This window comes from Protopterus annectens, chromosome 1.part1 (assembly GCF_019279795.1).
Source record: "Protopterus annectens isolate FY-2018-M chromosome 1.part1, PAN1.0, whole genome shotgun sequence".
NCBI classification, from domain to species: Eukaryota; Metazoa; Chordata; order Ceratodontiformes; family Protopteridae; genus Protopterus; species Protopterus annectens.
Window position 1 is genome coordinate 917,782,062 of NC_056726.1, and position 22,951 is coordinate 917,805,012.

Below are 22,951 nucleotides of genomic sequence, written 5' to 3' on the forward strand. Positions count from 1 at the left end.
CCCCATTTACCATAAACACTAATGTGTGCATACTGCTTTACTTTTACAATGATTATTTGGATTTTATTTTTACATTTTACAGCATAACAATGCACAAACACTAATAGACATCTGGTGAACAAAGCAATACTGTCTCACAATGTAAATAGACTTGGCATTAAAACTTCTCTGCCCTTGAAACTCACATTCATTGAAACAGCATTGAAACCCACACCACATACAAAGAAAATGCATCTGGCCAGTGGTGGATAAAGATTACCTTTGGGCTGTATTCAAATCACTGGCCCCTTGCACACAAAACAAGAAACATACATGTGTTCTTTTCTTTGATACACCTTCCTGACTTTATTAAATTATATTCCTTGTATAATACAACACACTTGTTATACAGAGCACATTTTAAATTTATTGTTTGAACATTTTTCCAGTTGGCTGTACTGCAGGCAATGAAACAAAATGCATGAACCAATAATGACAAAACTGCCCAATTCAGAACATTTCCATCATAAAAGTCTACTTCCACATCCACTCTATAAATAGAATGAAAGTAGTGTAAGCCATAGGCATCTTGGACAGCTTCTCGCACTTATTTTCAATTTCATTTTTTTTTTGGGGGGGGGGGGCAAAAGGTCAAAAACCAGGGACACATTTTAAACATTGCTTGTATAATTTTGTAAAGTTGCTAGAATAAAATGTTGTGTTACCACATGCATTCCACTAGCAAGTCTGGAGCCCTGGACCCTATGCACTACAGTCAGAGCATCATATTACTATGCCAAATCAGCAGCTTCCTGAAAAATAGGAAGACTGAAACTTAATGGCTATCATTTAGCAAATTAATTTCTCACCACAGCTCTCAACCTCTTAGCACAAAAAAAACAGGGCAAAGCTCACAAGTGGTGGTGGCTAGGGACTTTAGGCTCTTTTTAGCCTGTACCCAATATAGTATATGAATACACAACTAGAAAGGTGATAAACAAAGAGATTCATATGGTTTGGCAAATGGTTTGTACCAAGTATCAAGCAATTTATACTGAACTAAACAAGGAAATGGTATCTATTTCATGTTTTCTAGTTGAATATGTCTAAAACTGAAAATGAAACAAAGTAAGATAAGAATTAGTTCTCAGCCACTTTGTTTTGTATGTAATAATAACAATAATAATGGTTATTATTATTATAGCAATAATAATTTCAACAGCCAATACATAAATCTGACAGCCCTCCTTTCCTTCCTTGAAACTGTCAACCTAGCACGTGAAATCAGCAAATATGTATCTTCTCTATTTCTAGACCTCTCAAAGGCATTCAACACTATCTCCCATTCCCTACTCCTGTCCCAGCTATCACACTTGCACCTATCCCCCCCAACCTTAGCCTGGTTCTCCAGCTACCTTTCCATGCACCAACAGGCTGTACAATGGAAAGAATCAACCTTTTGCTTCTTACCTATACCCACAGGAGTTCCTCAAGGATCAGTACTGGACCCTCTCCTCTTTAACTTATTCATCAACAACTTCCACCACTCCATCCCAGATGCTTCTGTCATCCAATACTCTGACAACTCCACCATCATTTGCTCAGCCTCCTGCCCCTCCAAACTTCTACTCAATACCCCAATAGCCTTCTCCAAAACTGAATCATGGATGCAATCCCATCACCTAGCCCTAAATGCCAACAAAACAAAGCTAATGATTTTCACTCCCACCAAAACCTCCCAATTCAACAAAGACCAATTTTCCATAAAAAGCCACAATAACACCCCTCTAGAAATCATTCCTAGTACCAGGCTACTTGACATTACCATTGATGAAAACCTTAAATTCGACTCCCACATCCTCTATGCAATCAAAAAAACCACCAGAAAATCGGTCTCCTCTACAGACATAACTGCTGCCTTACTCCCTCCTCCCGTCAGGCACTCGCAACTACCTTCCACTTCCCCTCTCTCTTGTATGGTGCTCCCCTATTTTCTAACCTACAGCTTGGTCTTCATTCCAAACTCGAAGCCTGTTACAACAAAATCTGCAAATTTGCAACCAATTCTAAGAACTCTTCCCATCACTGCCACTCCCTACACACCCTAAACTGGCTAGAACTCCACAACCACTTAAAATACCTACAACTTGCTACAGCCCACAAACTCATCTTTAAACCTACAGAATGCCCCTCTCTAGCCAAATATCTAACTTCCTACATACCTAGCCGCACCCTCAGATCCAAAGGCCAAAACCTCCTGCAGGTACACAATCCCCTACACCCACCTGGCCAACTATTACTATCCCACCCTATAGACAAACTGTGGAACGCTCTACCCACACCACTACGTAACATACCTAACCATAGCAACCTCAAATCCATGCTTCTCTCCCATCTGTCCTCCAAATGGGAATGTCCTTCACATGCCCCCACTTAAAACACCCACACCACTAATCTCCAAACCTAAATCAACTTTCTTTGCCAAATTTACAAAATGTCATTTGTCTTTCACTTAGCATCTTTCCAAACACATTTGCATGCTAGCCTCTGGCCTATCTTACACATTTCTCAAACTGACATCCTCCTAAATGCAAAACAGTCTATATGTTAGTGTAAAACTGTCAATCCTGTACAGACTAATATTGACGTATGAAACTCACAGTATCTATTAGTATTGTGAAATTCTTCTGTATTCTGCCTTTTTGTAAGTTTACAAATTTCTGTACTTTATATTTTGTAATGTTGAAAATTTCTCTACTTTATAAACGTATCTAATGTTGCAAATCTCTGTATTTTATAATATGTACCGGAGCTTTTCTCCTTGGGTCTCCACTGAAAATGGGCTACAAGCCCAGCTGGACTAACCCGGATAACAAACAATAATAAATACATAAATAAATATGTTAAAAGAATAGATAAAACGTTATTTATGTTATATGGGTTATATGGAATGAAGGAATAAATAAAATTATATTTGATGGTAAATGGATTTTGGCAACAATATTAAGTAAAATCTGATGGTGGTTATGGATATAGGAGTGGGAGTCTAATAGAGATGAAAATTTAACATGATTGTAAAGGAAATTATGAATATGTGTAAATAGATTTGCATATTTATATATTAATATATTTGTTATTTTCATATATAAATGAAGTACCCCTACTCCTACTCCTGACCTACCAGCAGCTCAAGCAGCTAGGACTTTGATTTACCGCTTCACCTGAAGGTCTTGTCTCAGCATATCTTTTACCAGAAGTAGCGCAATCACTCCCACCACATCTGTTTTCCATACAGTGTGTTCATCCTGTTAGTCCACATATATAGCATTCCCTTTATTATAGTTCATAGGACCATAGGAGGTTACTAGGCTAATGGCCCTGTGGCCATTACAAGTCTAGCCAAGAGTTTATCCCCAGAAAAGAAAACTCAGTCAGCACCTGTCGCCTATGTCAATGAGGGACACAGGTGGTACCCCTGGGATAATTTGTGATTTTCCATCCACTCATCAAGGTTGCACTTGAAGAGGGTCAGCAACGTACTCTGTTTGATGTGTATTGGAAGTCTATTCCAGAGATGGGGCAGCCTCTGGGAGACAAACCTATCTCTCCAGTGGCTTTGATAATGCCGCATATTAGATTTAAGACTTTTACGAGGGTAATGCACAAGGAGTTAGACTTATGGATATGGAGCACCTCTAGTAGGGCAGTGTCCGAAATTGCCTTGTAGGTGATACACAGATCATCTCTGAGTAATCTGTATGATACTGAGTAGAGTGATAGTGATTTGAGCCTGTCCATATAGGACAGGTGTTGGAGGCCAAGAATTCTCTTTGTGAGGTGTTTCTGTGGCCTTTCCAGGTTGTGCAGGTGTTTGGAGAGGTTCATATCAATCGGGGCAATGTAGTCAATTATTGGCCTAATGAGGGAGGAGTACAGAGAGGTAATAAATTCTTTTTTTTCTGGATGCAATACCTTTACTTATGAGAAGAACCAAGTAAAAGGCTTTTCTGACCACTGCCATTACATGATGGTCAAATGTGAAATTGTTGTCAACTTGTGTACCCAGGTATCTCACCCCAGGTTGTGTGCTTAGGGGGTTGCCGTTGATGTGGCAATCGGTAGAGGCTGTGTTTTTTTCTGAATGGGATGATAATACATTTTTTTTGCATTTAACTTAAGGCCATGACTTTGGCACCAGTCATTTGTTGCTGTGAGACCCTCTTTAGTATGTTAACATCATTTGGGGAGTCAATGACAGCATCCAACTTACAGTCATCTGCACACTTAGTCAGCCACAGGCCTTTTGTCATTGTTTGGACCTCAGAGAAATAGATGCCAAACAGTAGGGGTCCCAGGACATATCCCTGAGAAACACCACAAGTGACAGGTCTGCTGTCAGAGGAGAAAGCACCTATTTTGACCTTGTGGGTCCTATCGTTGAGACAGTTGGTCACCCACCTGATGAGACAGGGATTTTCACAAAGTTATGTTAGCATTTTGATGATGCCTGATTTGGGGATTGTGTCAAAGGCTTTGGCCAAGTCAAGGTAAGCTGTGTGTACTGACTCTCCCTCATCCAGGGCCTTGGTGACAGTCGCAAAAAGGTCAACCAGGTTCAACAGGCAAGCTCTGTCCTTGATGAATCCAAACTGGGTAAGGTCAAGTGCTTGGAGATTACCTATGTTCTTGTTTATGAGGTCCATAATAATTCACTCCATGGCTTTGCAGATCAGATTTGTCAAGCTAATGGGGCAATAGCTTCCAGAGTCAGTAGTGATACCACCTTTGCGCAAGTGGGTGGCAATGGCAGTTCTCCATTCTGCTGGAATGAAGCCTATATTTAGGCTGTGATTGAATAGGGTGCTCAATGGCAAAGCTAGTTCTTGGTGCAGAATACAGCCTGGGATACTATCAGCTTCCATAGAAGCTGTGTTCTTTGCCTTGGATAAGGTCTTTAACACTTGATCTATAGAGATGCCAGGTGCGGGACAAGTATCGGGGATGTCGAATGGGCTTTTTGGTGGTCAGGGGGTGAAGTTTGCGCTGAACCTATCTGCTTGCAGGTTAGCTAAGTCAACAGGATCAGTGTAAGTGGTACTGTTAAGAACTAATTTGGAACAAACCTGGGCTTTGCTATGGAGGTTCCTGGTGTAACTAAAGAAGGCTTTGTGGTTTCCCTTTGTTTCAGAGACTAGTTACGATTCATAATTGGTTTTGAAGGTTTTTATTAATGATCTAATTTGCTAATTGTGGCTAAGGAGGGAGTTTTTCCAATTGGGAATTTGTGCCTTTTTATCCTTGGACAACAGTTTCTTCCTTTTGTTGTAAAGCCTGTTGATAGAGGATGTCCACCAGATAGGCTTGTGTTTCCTTAAGGAACAGGTTTTAGTTCTATTGGGTATGGCTGAGTGCATGCAGTTGCACAGGTGCTTGTATACTGCATTGGAGTACTTAGATTCATAGGTTCATAGGTTAGTAGTAGGCTAACTGCCCTTGCGAGCCATTTTAAGCCTAGTCAATTATCCCTTGTGAGACTCAAACCCTGCACCTTCTGTTTGTAAGGCAAACACTTTAACCATTAGGCCACCCTCCCAACCCAAGAAAAATATAACTGGTCTCCAGTCGGACAAGCCTAAACTCGGATAACCACATGAACACCCTGACTTAGTTTCTGGTGTCATTCCAACTATACTGTTCAGTATAGTTGTCTGCATCCTCTGAGGGGGGCAGTAGTGTGAAGCTAATGATACCCTCCCAGTTAGCTTTTGAGAAGTTTTAGCCTAGTTATCGCTGGGGGCATGGGGGGTGGATAGAATAGAAACTTCGACTGAGACAGACTGATGGTCTGAACTCCCCAGGGATGAACATATTATCGGGGTGGTGCAGTGGTCACCCATGTTGATGAGAACCAAGTCCAGAATGTTATTTCCCCTTGTGGGAGATGAGATGAGCTGGTCTAATGTGTTAGAATTGATGAAGTCAAGGAATCACTGGGTGAGTGCATTAGTGCAGTAATAGTTCACCCAGTCAATGGTGGGGTAGTTGAAGTCACCAAGGATCAGTGTGTTAGGGGGTACCTTGATGGAGTCAAGTAGGCCCAGGTAGGAGGAATGGGTGTCTTGAGTCATGGAGAGGGGTCTATAGCTGGCTATAATTTGGATGGGTGTCTTGCCAACTATCAGTTGCACCTGAAGTAGTTCTAGTGTGTTATGCTGGCAAACCAGTCTGGAGATGTGCTTGTCTTTAATGAAGATGGAGACTCCACCATCCTTAGTCTTCCCGACTTCATTTTGAGGTTGGAATGGTGGAAAGAGGTATAGCCTGGTAAGGCAGGGGTACTCTTTGCAGCCTTGAATCAAGATTCCATGACTGCACAGATGTCAGAATCTTCCAATGTGAGGACAGCCTCCAGTGAGTGCATTTTCAGGTTAAGGCTCCTAGCATTAAGCAGCATGACCTTCAATTTGTTTTTTGACAGATCTTTTATGTTGGAAGATTTGCCTTTGGGACATTGCCTAAAAAAGGCACAATGGGGGAGGCAAGAGCCTTGGCCAGAATCTGGAATCCCAGGGGTGACAGGTGGAGGCCACCTCTGGCAAAGCATCGAGACCTGTCAACCATGTCATCCCAGGCAGCCAGATACTGGACCCCCTTGGAATGACACCAGAAACTAAGCCAGTTGTTGAAGTCAGTTATTTTTTGTTGGTATTGTGGTATCATTCTTGGTGAAGGTAGGATGCTGCTTAGGGCTATGGTTATACCTGCCTGGGACACATACTCTGAAAGCTCAATCATGTCTCTCTTCATATTGTCCAGGAAGATGTGTCTCAAGTCATTCACTCCAACATGGGCAATGACAGAGTCATACTTGTACCTTTTGTGGAGAGACTTGAGTGAGTAAGTGATGTGGTGGATGCTGGCACCTGAGAGACAACTGACCATGATCTTCTCCTTGTCGAACCTGGTGAGGGGGAACATTGGTGTGTCACACAATTGAGTCACCAATGACTAGTATGTTTGGTTTATTGTTATGCCTTATGGGTTGTTGTGTTGATTTACTATTATGCCTTATGGGCTGTGTTTGTGAGATACTGGTGTGCTGTCTGTGATGTGTTTGGTGTTGTATGTGGAATGTTTGTGAGTGTGTTTTGGAGGTCTCTGCTGTTTAAGTAATTTTTTATTGAGGACCTCTGCATAGGTGGAAGTGTGTTGTGTTTGGCTATGTGATGTGGGTGGTGTGGTCTTTGTGCTGGCAATCTCCTCTACTTATCTCAGTTTGTTGCCCTAATATATCTCACTGTTGCATAAAATTTCTCTCCTAAATAATTTTCATAGGTTCATAGATTAGTACTAGGCTAACTGCCCTTGTTGGCCATTTTAACCCTAGCCCAATAACCCAGGTGAGAATCAAACCTTATACTGTGTGTTTATAAGGTAAAAACCTTAAGTATTACGTCAGCATCCCTGACGACAGCAATCTTACCCAGCATTTTACCCTTCATTGTATTCTTATTACTGATTATTTCTTGAGATGATACTCCAGGCCTGATTTATTTCCAAAATTTTCAAAATTGACAGCATCTAAAGCACTGTCCCCTCAACGTCCTTGAACAATAACATCTAGCCATTCACAAAAATAAATACTATTTTTTTCCTCTTGACCCCCAACTTTATGTCAGACAGTTTTTCCCTGGGCAAGTTTTTTTTTTCCTACCAGAACAACAAGTCCCGGGGACAATGAACACCCCTATCTTGTTTCTCTCCCTATCTCCTTATCTGACAAGCCTCCCATTAACCTTGATTTAAACATAATGTTCTGATACTTTATAATGTATTTCCTTCTCTCGATAAACATTTTAAAATTCTCATCATAAAATTCAATACCTTATTATTCCTGTTCCTCTTTCTCATCCTCCTAGGATGTAATCTATTCCCATGCACTTATAATATCTCTTTTACATCTTCCCCATATCTTTCTTCTTGATAACCTTAGCTACTGTAGGCGTACTATGTTCAGAAATTCCCTTTGTTTTCTAATGAATATATGTTGTTGCTTAACTGAGTTGTTCACACCTTCAACATCACAGCTCCCTACCCACCAGCCCACATTACCTAACCTAGTTTCTGTTCATCTGGACATGAACCCCAAGGGACTTTGGGTACACTATAAGGATGCAGCAATGCACACGATAGGTCAGAGTTGCTGCCAGTCATTTGTCTTAACAGCCACTTGGGTATTGCTCCCTGTGTATTAATTCCTGCTTCTGATTCTCATACATCCCCTTCTTTTCACTCTTCATTCTTCTACAGGGTCTATCTTTACAGCAGTGCTCTAATAATGTAGTGCCATAAATTTTTAAACCCTTCCTCCATAAATCTATCCCATTATTGGTGTCTCAGAACACAATTTACCAATGTGTGTGTGTGTGTGTGTGTGTGTGTGTGTGTGTGTGTGTGTGTGTGTGTGTGTATATATATATATATATATATATATATATATTTATATATATATATATATAGATATATATATATATATATATAGGTGTAGGGCAGCTGGTTGAATGACCATCTACACCTACAACCAGAATATTGGCATACTGAAGCAACAAACGTCATCATGCTCTGCACATGTAAACCAAATGCAAATGTTTTTGTGTGGTAAAGCTCCCTTCCACTCCCCACACTCCCTGATAATTTCTAACATGCCCTTCTGAACTCATAAATTAATTGTTTGCCATTTTACACAATGTGTCTCTTAACTGCCCATGGTTAGCTTGGAGGTTATCTTTCAGTTGTAATACACAGTAATTTTCCTTAGTAAATCTCATCAGTTAGTTAATATTCACGCCATTTGGGAAACACCCTTCTGTCATCCACTGGGCTTGAGATAAGATTTCATTTTCTACTTCTGCACTAAAACATGACTCCTGTGACCAAATTTCAGCCAGTCCATCTTCTTACCTCTCATTCCACTTCATCCCTTCTCCTACTTGGTTTTTGTCTGTTTAATTGTGTTCTTTGTCCCCTTCATCTTTCACTTATTTTTCCCTACCAGCTTTTCTTCTCACCTGGTAAACACACAGAGAACAGAAAACAAAAACACACATATTAAAGCACTTTCTGTCTCCCTTGAAATAAGCTCTGCAACTACAGGGCTCCACTGCCATGCCATCTCACTGAGTACCAGTGCTGAAACATCTACAACTTTTGTTTTCATGCTCCTCTTAATCTGATTCACCTCCAAGCCATCTGTCTTAGAATCCAGTCCTTTGTTTGACAGCAGTGTGCCTTGAAAATATGACTGTGACATGTTCCTGAATTCACTCCTTTGTTTGACAGTAGCGTGCCTTGAAAATGATATGCCTGTGTCATGTTCCTGAATCCAGTCCTTTGTTTGATAGCACTGTGTCTTGAAAATGATATGCCTGTGTCATGTTCCTGAATCCAGTCCTTTGTTTGACTGCAGTGTGCCTTGAAAACGATATGCCTGTATCATGTTCCTGGATCGTTGTTTATCTTTCTATGTACTCTTATCTTCTTGTGGATCCAGCTTAGACTTTCCTACCTCAGTGTCCCAGTCTTGCAGAAATCTTGTAATATCACCATCTCCATTTTTTCCTCCAGCCCTCTTATTCTGAAATAATCCCTTCAGGATCTATTTTCTAGGTCATCTGGTTTTAAACTCATTTTGATTACTCTGGACTTAATTTTCCAGTGATTTGCTTTTATGTTGCTTTTCCACGTACCACTTTAACATCTCCAGCATTGGTTCCTGTTCCAGTAGCTTTCACTCATGTCACACAGTTTCTATTTTTACATACCCCAATATAGCTGCATGTTTCCTGCAACAGCTGCAGTGGTAATGATGCAACTGTTTTCTTGGTTAGCCATTGTGCCCCCCTTCCTCTACCTCCACCCCTCCTTACGACACAGATGCTTTATGATTTTTATTTCTGGCTGTCCCTTTATTATCCGACCCCTACATCACATGTGTATATTACACTCCTTGGGTCTGAGTCATGCCGCTCAGTTTTCCATACAACTCATTCATTCACAGCTACCTCTGCATTCATTTGCGTTCTGCAGCCTTTTGTTTCATCCTTCTTGCCCAATTTGAGACAGCAACTTTTGCATCCCTAACTTTTAGTATATTTTCAACATTAGTTAATGCTTTAACTGGTAACTTTTCCTGGCATTTGATGGCATATATATTTCACCAGCACTCTTTTCCTTCATTTCCTTCAGTGTCCACATGCTATTCAATCACTCTTTCCATCACTCACATTTGTGCTGTGCTCTCCTCTTAGCCTCCCTTCTACTACATCAGACTTTCTCAGGCTCTCTTATCAAAAGCTTCATACAGTAAAAACATTGACATTTCCACTTCCTGATCCTCTCTCAAACTTTTACTCTGGTACACTCTATGTAGCCGCCTCCACTGTTGTCTCTCCAGTACCTCAATTGGTAATTCCAAATTTAACTTTATATTTGTTTCATTCTGGTACATATCTATTTAAATGGAAATTAATAATATCATTTGACTTGTTGACACTGTCTTGAGCAGGCTTATTTTGGGTTGTTGATGAGAGTATCCTATTCTGTTTTCATATGCATCCCATTTATTGCATCATAATTTGCATTAGCGAAGTCTGTGAAGGATATTTTTTTTTAAGAATGAGTTTGGTTTCAGTCATAAATTACAAATGATAGCATTATGATTGCTTGTTAATATTAGAAGGTATAACTGAGTGAGAGCAGAAAGTTCTGAGGTTTGTTAGTGTGATATTTAAAATATTGTTGTCACTAACTGGATCTTGTACTATTTTATCACGGTTGATATTATTAATATAAATAACATTTGGACACGTGTTTGTAGTCCAACTATTCACCCAGTTTTGTATGGATAGTTAAACATGCATCATTTCTTTATTAATGTTTACTTCCTGGAGTTTAATTAGGAAATCCTCATTCACTGTAAGAGACTTTATGTACAATAGCGTCCTCTGATTTTTATATATGTTTGCGGGTATGTATATGTCTATCTATCTCTCTACTTTATATTTAATTGTTTGCATTTGTTTACCATGTTTGAGTAACTGATCCATATGGACATTTTTCAGTTTCACCCTGGACGTATGGTCTGGATAAATATGTTGCACAGAGTCGCACAGTTGGCAAACAGAGGCAAACAGAATCAAGGCCTGGCCAGCAGGAGGTAGCTCATTAATAGCTCATAGCCTTAATACTCTGCCCTAACTGCCACTGAAATTAATTTCTGTTTAAGTCATTTTTAGTCATGAACTGAGTTCATAACTGCTGGTGTTTAGATGTTCTTTTACAAAGATTGTTATGCCCCAACCTATCGCATTGTGTTTGCAACAATGAAATGTGTTATTTCCTGAAGTTTTTGCTTTGCTCTTTGAATGGTGGATATTAGTATACTCTAAGCAGTAACAATTTTCTAAGTTTCATAAAATGAAAGACAGGGAACTTTTTTCTTATGTGGTTTACTGATAGCTAGTGTTTTCTTCATTCTTCCTCCACACTACTTTCTCTCTCACTGACATTGTGCATAGCACCCTGTGGATAGCCTAATTTACCGAGGAACAACTTCTTTGCAGAGTACATCTGAGAAGATGTGGATTACATGGATTTCCTTTTGCTGTTGATTCACAAGGGCTGTCGTTTGTGGCTATATGGAGAACTTTTGATAGCTCAGATTTATCTGCAGGGTTGGTGTGACGGTCACCTATTTAAAAGCCTTTTTTATCTGTCATATAGCCTATAATTTATTAAGGCCTCACAGGAGACTCACAGAACTTGGTCTTGTATGTAGCAGCACCACTTGATAAGGCATAGTTGGCTGCATACTGTCATACACTCATCCTGGGTACAGGTGTTAGATATCTAGTACAGTAATGATAACTGTTGTAGGTCAAGGTCTGCTCAGAATGATCAAGACCTCAATGGTAAACATAGTGAAGACAAAGACAAGATATACATAATATATACTGGATGATAAATGTTACTTCTAATCATGGTCAATTAGTAAATAATATCCAGTGAATAATGAATGAGTAGTGTAAACAAATGACCATAAGTCAAATAAGAAAAAAGTTTAAAAGATCTTCATAAAAATATTGAGAAGCAACAGGAAGGTGGATATCAGCAAATAATGTAAAAAGGTACCAGTACTCAGACTGCAAGGTGGACAGATATAACGAGGCACAAGGTCAGGTAAAGCGGGAAAGTTTATGCTTGGAAATGAACTAACAACCACTATATGGAAAGCTGAGAAGGAAACATTAAAAACATTGAAATGTACTGGACACATGGAAATTTAAAAAAGGTAAAAGCAAAATTATTTTGATCAGGTACAGTCTATAGTTCAACCTAAGCAAAACAGTCAGAGAAAATATTGTAAGTGGTCTCTATTTTGTGATTGATGCTAGATTATCATCACTTTATATATTATTTTATAACGCAAAGCAGCATTCTTCTCTGTTAGCAATGTGCAGTTATCATGTCCCATAATAGACAGATTGTTATGATTACTTTTACGTATGTGTTACTAAACTTCCTTTTTCCATTTGAAAAGTGGCAGTAAGTATTTTTTCATGTATACAGAAAGTAAACAAAGACCTTAAAACTGCTGTATCCAAAAACAACAGCATATGCATTCACAAATACTCTAGAAGCAACTGCTGAATCACTTACCATCCAGTTAGCTTCTGCATTTGTGAGGTAAGAAAAGCAAATACAGGAACAGCAGCTTAGGTAGATTTGTAATTAAGCAAGGTCAATGGTGCAGACCATTTATTTATATTACAAAACAGTATGCTATGCTGAAGGCCAGCTGATACGCATGAGGATCTGAACAGCAGCAATCCCATTGTTAAACAATGACACCTTTGTGCTGTCCAGCTGAATTTTCCATAACTTTTTAAAAAGCTTTATTAATCCATTGCCCTTTGTTGGCCTTATTGACCCAGCTGGTACAGAGCTTTAGTGAAGAGCAGTAAAGGGCGAATAAGATGACAGATTAATTTCTTCTGCATGTTTTACAGAAATCAAAAAAAGCTTAGTGATTTATCAGTGAAAGAAGAGCACACACAGCTTTAATTATTTAAGCATGTGGCTACAGAAAGCAAAGTAATCAAAAGCTGAAGGGAACAAGTGGAACAAAAATAGTTCACAACTAAGCTGCTTCCATTACTGGAACTGTGTTAAGCCGTATCACCATTTTTTCCTCTTTGAAGTCCTTCTGAAATGTAATCACTTTAGTCGCAGACTGATTGTGTTTCATTACGAGAGTTAACGAAGAAAGAATAAAAACTGTCTTGATTAATCTGAAGTAAAATTTTGTAAGACTTTTTTGTGCAGTATATAGCATATAGCTGTCAAAATACACATTCCGAGATTTTTAAAGTGACAGCGTGCTGCTCCCCAGCTAATTGTTGGAAGGAAATATTAAATGTCACAGAGAGCAGAAAGGGTAAAAAAACAAAATTCAGATTAGCTGACTGAAAAAGAGCTGATGAGCTCAGCAATGCAAGCCATTATTAGAAAGTTATCAGAAGAATGGAGCCCCTTAGGAGATGTTAGGAAAACTGTTTTTAGGGAATAACAAAACAAATAGCACTCTTACCTGCATACTGCCCAAAGGAAAATAGTTAAAGGTCACTACAGTAACATCATGAAAAACAATAATAGGTATGTTTTATATATGTAACGATGGGATGTCACTGAGTAGATGCAACACATTCAGTAGTGACCAGGTAAGTCCTGTTGGACGAGGACCTTTCACATGGAACAGTAATACTCGTGTAATGATTTACATGAGTCTAAAGAGGAAGTTTAAAGGAGCAAAAGCAATGAATGAACTCTACGTATCATGGATGAGTACCCAATATACAAAGAATTTGTAGGCAGAGGGTCTCATGCTGATGAAGCTACTATAATGAACTAGTTGTCAGATACAGCATTATAAAGACATTAGGAATCACAGGACAGATGTGTCATAGCCACTGATGCTAAAAATAAAACAAAAAATAAACAAGGAAAACAAGAAAAGAAACATTAGAAAACAATGGGAAACAAAATGCAAGGGTATCCTGAAATGTTTATATGACAAAATAATCACTAATTTACAACAATTAAAATTAACTTCCATTTTCATAAACTTAAATTCTAAGAATTACAGCAGCAACAGTAAATGCTTTTTCACACATTATTGTGGTTTTACTATTATTAGTTGATTCACAATAAACATAACAAACTTGGAAATAGTAAAACAAAATAATCATGAGAAACGTAAATAATTGTATTAAGCTAGTGGGTGGATATTTAAACATTATACCCTGCACAATATGCGGTATTGATAGTTCAGTCATATACACCACCCAAATGTAGTTTATGAGGTGTATCATGGTGGCCCGTATAGCATTACTGCACTAAGTATGATATGTACTGTCATCATCATCTTCTTTCGGCTGCTCCCGTTAGGGGTCACCACAGCGGATCATCTGTTTCCATTTCTTCCTGTCCTCTGCATCATGCTCTTTCACACCAACCACCTGCATGTCCTCTCTCACCACATCCATAAACCTTATCTTAGGCCTTCCTCTTTTCCTCTTACCTGGCAGCTCCATCCTTAGCATCCTTTTCCCAATATACCCAGCATCCCTCCTCAGCACATGTCCAAACCAACACAATCTCCCCTCTCTTGCTTTGTCTCCACACTGTCTAACCTGAGCTGACCCGCTAATATACTGATTCCTAATCCTGTCCATCCTAGTCACACCCAGTGCAAATCTTAACATCTTTAACTCTGCCACATCCAGCTCTGTCTCCTGCCTTTTCATCAATGCTACTGTCTCCAACCCATATAACATAGCTGGTCTCACTACCCTCTTGTAGACCTTCCCTTTCACTCTTATTGGTACCCATCTGTCACAAATCACTCCTGACACTCTTCTCCACCCATTCCACCCTGCCTGTACTCTCTTATTCACCTCTCTTACACACTCACCATTACTCCTAACTGTTGATCCCAAGTACTTAAACTTATCCACCTTTACCAACTCTACTCCCTGCATCCTCACCATTCCTCTACCCTCCCTCTCATTTACACACATATATTCTGTTTTAGCCCTGCTGACCTTCATTCCTCTCCTCTCTAAAGCATATCTCCACCTCTCCAGGGTCTCCTCAACCTGGTCCCTACTCTCACTATATATCACAATGTCATCTGCAAACATCATAGTCCATGGGGCCTCCTGTCTAATCTCATCTGTCAACCTATCCATCACCACTACAAATAAGAAAGGGCTCAGAGCTGATCCTTGATGTAATCCCACCTCCACCTTAAATGTATCTGTCACTCCTACCAATGTCACACTACCCTTATACATATCCTGTACCACTCTTACATACTTCTCTGTCACTCCCGACTTCCTCATACAATACCACAACTCCTCTCTAGGCACTCTGTCATATGCTTTCTCCAAGTCCACAAAGGCAAAATTCAACTCCTTCTGACCGTCTCTGTATTTCTCCAACAACGCTCTCAGAGCAAATATTGCATATGCAGTGCTCTTTTCTGGCATGAAACCATACTGCTGATCACTAATCATCACCTCCCTTCTTAATCTAGCTTCCACTACTCTTTCCCATAACTTCAAGCTGTGATTGATCAATTTTATCCCTCTGTAGTTACTGCAGCTCTGCCATCACCCTTATTCTTAAAGATAGGTACCAAAACACTTTTTCTCCACTCTTCAGGCATCCTCTGACTTTCCAAAATTTCATTAAAAAATATGGTTAAAAATTCCACTGCCATTTCTCCTAAGCACCCCCATGCTTCCACAGGTATGTCACCTGGGCCAACAGCCTTTCCATTCTTCATCCTCTTAATAGCTGTCCTTACTTCCTCCTTGCTAATCAGCTTTACTTCCTGATTCACTATCCCCACGTCATCCAACCTTCTCTCTCTCTCATTCTCTTCATTCCTCAGCCCTTCAAAGTACTCTTTCCATCTACTCAACTGTAGAGAAATTTAAAAAGTGGGAAACATCTGCGAATAAAACTAGGTAGGAATTAAGAAATCAGCACACTGAAAATACAGGGTAGTTTGGGGAGATCAGCCATGACAAAGTAGGGAAACAGAACTTAGTTCCAAAAGGATACTAGAAGTAGTGCAAGACACATCTGCAATGGATACAGCAGGCCAGCTGAGGAATACCCATGATGTACACTAGGTTTTCTGTGCAATGATACAGGAAAGAGAAGGTACAGAATAACAAACAGTAGCCATTTAAGCATAGACTGGGAGATGATATGTGCAGTGGTTCTGGGGTTGTGAATGCCAGCAATAGGCAGATAGAGGAAGAATGGACTCAATAGTGATATACGCAAAACAGGCAGAAGAGAACAAAGGCAGCAAAGAACAAAGACAAGCTATTTAACTAAGTTAAAAGCTGAAGCTGAGGTCTTGGCTCTGGTTGAACTTCTTAAATATACATGATTACATGGAAGTGGATCCAGTCTATGCTAACTAAGCAATATTTCAGTGCAAAACCAATGCAGGTAATATGCATACACAAACAGTGTAAAAGCAGTCAAAAAGGAAAAAAAAAATAAAGCAGTAGAACAGTAAAATACAGATGAAAAAGCTCAGATCAAACTTGAAATAAGCTTAATTTCTTATTCTTAACTTTGGATGGTTTAGATTCAGGCAGACACACTGGACCTCTGGCAAAGGACACCAAACACAGAGCAGCTCTGGGGCTTATATATAGGCAAAAATAAACAGCTTTAAACTAGTCTGCCAATAGGAAATCACACAATGATCCTTCCTCCAGTAGTCCTCAGCTAAGACAAGGCTATATCCACACTTTTCTGCCACAAGGGTGTAAGGGAGCCCTTCTTAATGTAAGATAACTGGATTTGGGTTCAAGCATATGAAAAACAGGCTAGATTCAGCAAGTCTGGATCTAGTCTTTGCTAACTAAGAAATATTTCAGTGCAAAACAAGTGCATGTGATTATCAAAGGAGAGACTACTGTCCACCTGTGTCTCAAGGTCTCTTATCACACTTTAGGTGTTAAGTAGACTACTGCTTATGTGGTAGTTCATGGGTACAGAGTTTTTACCAAAAAGGATGACAATGCACTTTTTGGCATTGAGCTTGTGACCATGGCTTTGACACCAGGCATCTGTCTCAGTGAGGCCCTTTTGTAGGATGTCCACATCGTTAGGAGTTCCAATTATGGCTCCTAGTTTGAAGTCATCTGCAAACTTTGTTAGCCAAAGACCTTCTGTGTTAGCCTGTACTTCAGAGAAGTACATACCAAAAGGAGAGGACCCAGGACTGAAGCCTGTGGTACTCCACTTGTCACTGGTCTGAAGTCATATTTGGAGTCTGCTACTTTCACAGTGTGGGTTCTGTCAGTGAGCCAGTTGGCAACCCATATTGCGACATAGGGATTTATACCTAGTTTAATGAGTTTATCTATAATTCCAGAGTGGGGGATGGTGTCAAGAGCCTTGACAAGATCTAGACAGGCTGTGTGAACCACCTTACCCTCATCTATTGCTTTGATGACCACTTCAAAGAAGTCTATCAGGTTTAGGAGACATGATCTGCCTTTTACAATCCAGAACTGGGTGGGGTCCAGAGTTTGGAGATTACCAATGTCATTGTTTATAAGTTCCATGATGATACATTCTAAAGCCTTGCAGAGCAGGCTCATCAGGCTAATGGGGTGGTAGTTCCTGGGGTCCGTGGTGGATCCCCCTTTGTGGGGTGGGATAACCGTCGCTGTGAGCCATTCAGTGGGCACAAAGCCTGAGGTGAGGGTGATTGAACATAGTACTTAGGTGGGGTGCCAGTTTGTTTTGTAGTTCATGTAGAACACATCCTGGGATGTTGTCAGGTCCCATGGATGCTGTGTTCCTGGCTTTGGAGAGTGTGGTTTTTACCTGTGCAGCCATGATTACAGGAACTTTGCATTCTTCTGGTATAGAGATGGGCCCTTTAGGGGTGAGAGGGTGGTGAATGTGGTACTGATGTAGAGATCTCTATAGTGTGTGGTGTGGATGGATTTATATGTAGCATTTCTAAACCAACTGGGTCAGACATGTCTTTGTAAGTCAAGCACAGATAGCTGCTAATTAGGTGATATGACACAGAGAATAGCTTAGGTCTGCTGAGTCTGTCTGTGTAGGATGTGTGTTTAATGCCTAGGAACCCCTTTGTGAGGTGCTTCTGTAGCTTCCCCAGCTGTAGCAGGTGTCTAGTGAGGTACATGTCAAATGGGCCATAATACTTGAGGAGTGGTCTAATGAGGGAATAGTAGACAGAGATCATTACCTCTGTCTTCCTGGATGCAAAACCCTTGGTAATGCAATGTGCCATATAGAAGGACTTCCTGACCCCAGTGGCAATGCGGTGCTTGAAGGAGAAGTTGCTGCAAACCTGTGTCCCCAGATCCATTATAATGCATGCAGTGTTCATAGGGCTCCCATTGGTGTGGTATTTACTGGGAACTGAGTGTTTTACCAAGGGGGATGATGATGCACATTGTGGTGTTAAGCTTCTGGGCACGGTTTCCACACCACTTAGTGGTCTCAGTGAGGCCTTTCTGTTGAATATGTGCATAACTTGTGGAGTTAATGATAGCTCCCAGCTTACAGTCCTCTGTGAACTTGGTCAGCCAGAGTTCCTCTGTGTTGGGCTGGACTCCTGAGAAGTAGAAGCTGAACAGGACACTACACAGTACTGATCCATGTGGGACTCCACTTGTGACTGCTTGCCAGTCTGACCTGGAATTTGCCACTGTCATACTTGTATGTTCTGTGAACCAGTTTGGAAACAAACAATGATATATGCGTTGTTGCCTAGTTTGTGGGGTTTATCAATAATCCCTCACTGAGGGATGGTATCACAAGCTTTGGACATATTGCTGTAGGCTGTATGCAGTGCCTTACTCTCATACACAGCCCTCGTGACTCAGTCAAAGACATCAACTAGGTTGAGCAGGCATGATCTGCCATTCACAAAACCAAACTGTGAGTTAAGCGATCATCTGTATCTTGGTCAATCAGGTCCCTGATGGTGTGGTCCATACCCCTACATAGTGGACTTGTCAGGCTAAGGGGCCAATAATCCCCAAGGTCTGTAGGTGCTACCCCTTTATGAAGAGGGATGACTGTAGCAGTGTGCCATGTTTGAGGGACATAGCCTGAGCTGAGGTTGTGACTGACCAGGGCACACAGATTTGGGACAAGGTCACTTTGGATGTCATGTAGAACACAACCATGGATATGTTATTGTCCCATGGAAGCTGTATTCTTGCCTGTGGACAATGCAGGTATAACCTGGCCTGCAGTACTGCTGGGTGCTGCCATTCATCTGCCATTGTGATTGTACACTTGTGGGGGGAGAGAGGGGTAAAGCTGGCACTGAATGTGTTGCCAAAACTGTGGCCAATATCTGTTGTCTCGGGATAGGGATTAGCATTGTGCAGTAATTCACAGCACTTGTGTTTAATGCTGTGGAGGTTGCTAATATAACTATCAAAGGCTTTTGTGATTGTTGTCAGTGTCTGCTGCATTTCTGCCTTCATAGATGCCTGTAGGGGATTTCATGAGGGATCCCAAGTTGTGTTTGAGTCTAATAAGGGGATTCAACAGTCATGGGACACCACCTTTTTCTGCATCAGTGTCCTCCTTCTTTTGTACACTTTAGTAATGGCAGGGGATCATCACATTGTCTACCAGTGTTTGGAGTACAGTGTCTGGGTTCTGTTGGCTATGGCTAGTACCATGCATTCATGTACCTGTTTGTATAGTGCATATGTGTATGATTCAACAGTCATGCAGCTATTTCCCAATGCCATGGGTATAGCCCCTGTTTTTATGGCTGCAAAGTCAGCTTTGGATAGGTTTTGCAATGTGGGTACCTTTGTGGGGCTGTGGCTGACATGTTGAGTTCTATGTTGAGTACAGCCTGTATGGATCTCACCAGGTAGGAACTGACAACTGTGGATGAGCAACAGTCCCGTATTTAAGTAGTCAACACAGGCAAAGGTTGTTGCATTCTCTACCAGGGGTCAGTATGAGTCGGTGCAGGGCATTAGAAATCATGAATTCCAGTAAGTGTGGGGCTACTATACTGGCACTTGGCTAATTTCCCCAAGTGATGGAGGGGTAGTTGAAGTCTCCTACTATGTCAGTGTTGTGTTGGACCTTCATAGATGGCAGGGTGTTGAGGAACATGCATTGACAGTCTAGGGACATAGATGTGGACCCATAACAGGGTATGGTCTGGATTGCACTATTACCCCAAGGCAGTTGTACCAGAAGTATATCTGATGCATTATGCTGGGATACTAGTCTGGAAGTGTTCCTATCCATAATGACTATAGAGACAACACCACCTGTGGAGGTATGGTGTGGTCCATGTTTGTGGGCTGACAGCTGTGGAATGTGTTATAGCATGTTACTGCAGGGCTGCTGTCTGCTGCTGTGAACCACCTCTCCATTACAGCAGAAATATTAATGTCCTCCACTCTGAGGAGTACTTTGAGTGACTGCATCCTGACAGTTAGATATTTACTGTTGAGCAGCATGACCCTCCAATCACATACATGTCTAGCTGTTATGGTTGTAATTACATTCGGAACACTGCCTAATAAGGCAGTATAGGGGTGGCAAGACACTTAGCCAGTACCTGGAATCCCAGGGCTGACAGATGTAGGGCATTTGTGGCAAGTCATTGAGGTCTGTCAGTCATGTTATCCCAAGTAGAAAGATACTGGATCCCCTGAGAATAACACAAAACACATAAGCCAAGGTTGCAGTCAATCATCTGTTGTTAGTACTGCAGCATCATTCCCGGTGATGGCAGTATACTACTCAGGGCTACTGCCACACCTGCCTGGACCACATAATCAGAGAGTTCAACCTCTTGTCATGTAGTCCAGGGAGGTGCGTCCCAGCTCATTCACACCCACATTGATACAGAAAGATACTTGTAGTTGTGGAGTGCCATGACTGGCTGTGTCATGTGTTGGATGCTGGCATGTGATAGATATTTGGCTATTACCTGCTCCATATTCAAGTTAGTGAGTGATATATGTGTGTGCCTCAGTACTGAGCTACCCATGATCAATGTATTGTGCAAGGTGGTTAGCCTTAGGAGCTTAGGTTGAGGGGTGTCTGAGTGGGTGTCTGTCTTGCTGGTCTGTGCTGTTTGGGAAAATGTGCCTCTGTAAATGTGGGTGTGTGGCTTTTCACTGTATGTCATAGCTGTCAAAGTGGGTGTCATGGTGAGCTATGTGCTCCACATCGTCTGGTGCAGGTATTGATCTTATCCTCTTGACCTGCTAGTCCAGTGTTTGCTGGAGAGTACATATGTCTACATTGGGTGATATACAGGTAACTCTCACAGGTCTGAGTGTTTGGAGTTTAGAGGAGAGTGTTGTGTACATGAGGCAGTTGCAAAAGTGCCTCAGAATGGACAAGTGCACCTGGCTAATGGGTGAAAGCACAAAAAACTGCACTTCAATCATGCCAGCAGGAGTGGATATAACTAGTAAGTACTGGGGGTGTGCCACACTTATTGATACAATAACCTGGTAAAATGCCAAGCTATAATGCTATTTGAAGTGCAAGACAGAAAGAGCGATGTAAGGGTGAAACTGAAGGCAGACTTTCTGCCACCTGTAGTACTTTACCTCAGCTGTGCAGTTATCAGCATCTTTGGCCATTTGAAAATTCAATAAGCTCTGTAGCGCATGCGGTAACTGCATGGTGTTAAAAGAAATGCAGAGGGTGAGATGGTAGGGGATTTTGCAAAACAGATGGGCATGGCTGTGGTGAATATGCACTATAACATGAGGGAGGAGCATAGGTTGAATTACAAGACTGTAGTAAGATGCACACAGGTGGAATATATCCAGTGTAGGAGGGCCACTTTGAATGAGATTGGAGACTGTAAAGTGGTGAAGGGAAAACTGTATTTAGGCACCATAGAATGTTGGTCTGCAGGATGTACATGCAGAGCAGCTGTGTAGTTCTTTCAATAGTCAATGTTATGGCAACACACTCCTATAATTGAGTACCCCATGTGGGCATTGGCCATTTCCCTTACCTGTGAGAAAGACATCCTGGCGGTGTGTGAGCTAATACCTCTCACAACAAGACTTGTGGAGACAAGCCAAAGAAATGGTGGAGAAGGTTCAAGACTTAGGGGCAGAATGTGAGTATTGCTGTTATATGTTTAGAATATTACTAGTTTAACAGGGTTTGTCTGAACATGCTGATTCTGCATGGGTTTCAGTCTGACAAAGTTCTGTCTCTGCATAGCTCTCAACTGTAGGGCTGTCCACATAATGGCCAGAGGTTAGCCTGTTATGTTTGTTCTGTTCCCCAGACAGGTGTTGTCCTTGGCAAATCAGTAGCATACTCTGGTGATTGAAATCATTAAATGCTAACATCCATTTGTTTTTATGACTTTATATCCCTCAGAAAAGATATGTTACAACAACCTCTGTAACACCAGCAACTTTCTTAGTTTATAACAGCAATATTTCAAGTATGGCCATGTATTTGGGCCTCTGTTCACCAATTATGTCAGGTTTTGTCCAGATGTCATACAGTAGGAGGTTGATAGGTATAATTAAGATTACCATACATCTGGGTTTCCCCAGACACATCCTCTTTTTGGGCTCCTGTCCAGGCAACCAGGCAGTTATAGAAAATTCTGCAATTTGTCCAAGTTTTTCAAAAACCCGGACAAATCGCAGAATTTTCAAAAAACAGACATCCCTATTTCAATGGCAGCCCAATTCTGAGTCCCGCACAGCCAGTTACAGTCCCGGCAAAACAGCCTCTGCTTTGTTTTTTTTTGTATACGAGCCAATCAAGTTGTGCGACCCTCGAGTTGATATATATATTTAGCAAAGCC